The 288-nt window shown below is 47.9% G+C and overlaps 1 protein-coding gene across 1 annotated transcript in view; it reads right to left on the reverse strand.

Annotated features, from left to right (window-relative positions):
- The window catches only part of DLL1 (delta-like 1 (Drosophila)), a gene marked incomplete at its 3' end in the record, with an annotated part of 14,493 nt that overhangs the window by 13,202 nt on the left and 1,003 nt on the right, over positions 1-288 (reverse strand). The gene's annotated exons all lie outside the window — the stretch shown is intronic.

A 288-nucleotide genomic window follows, 5' to 3' on the forward strand; every position in this document is an offset into this window, starting at 1 on the left:
CAGCAGGAACCGACCTCCCATTTTGGAGGGGCAGCTCTGATGCCTTCGCTTTCGTCCCTCTTGTCTTCTCGTCAGCGGGAAACGGGAAAGCGTCTCTCGAGGGAAGGGAAAGAAACTCAGCGGCCAAAGCCGCTCGTTAGTGTCACGGTCTCCTTCTTTCAGGAGTGTCTCAGACTCTTTTTCCCCTCTGTTGATACCTCTTGGTACAGACTGTCGGCTACTGACAGCTCTTTAGGATAGCAAAAGAAAAAGAGAAAAAAAAAAAAAAAAAAAAAAAAAAAAAGGGGG

This window comes from Chaetura pelagica, unplaced genomic scaffold, assembly GCF_000747805.2.
Source record: "Chaetura pelagica isolate M959 unplaced genomic scaffold, ChaPel_1.0 scaffold708, whole genome shotgun sequence".
NCBI lineage: Eukaryota > Metazoa > Chordata > Aves > Apodiformes > Apodidae > Chaetura > Chaetura pelagica.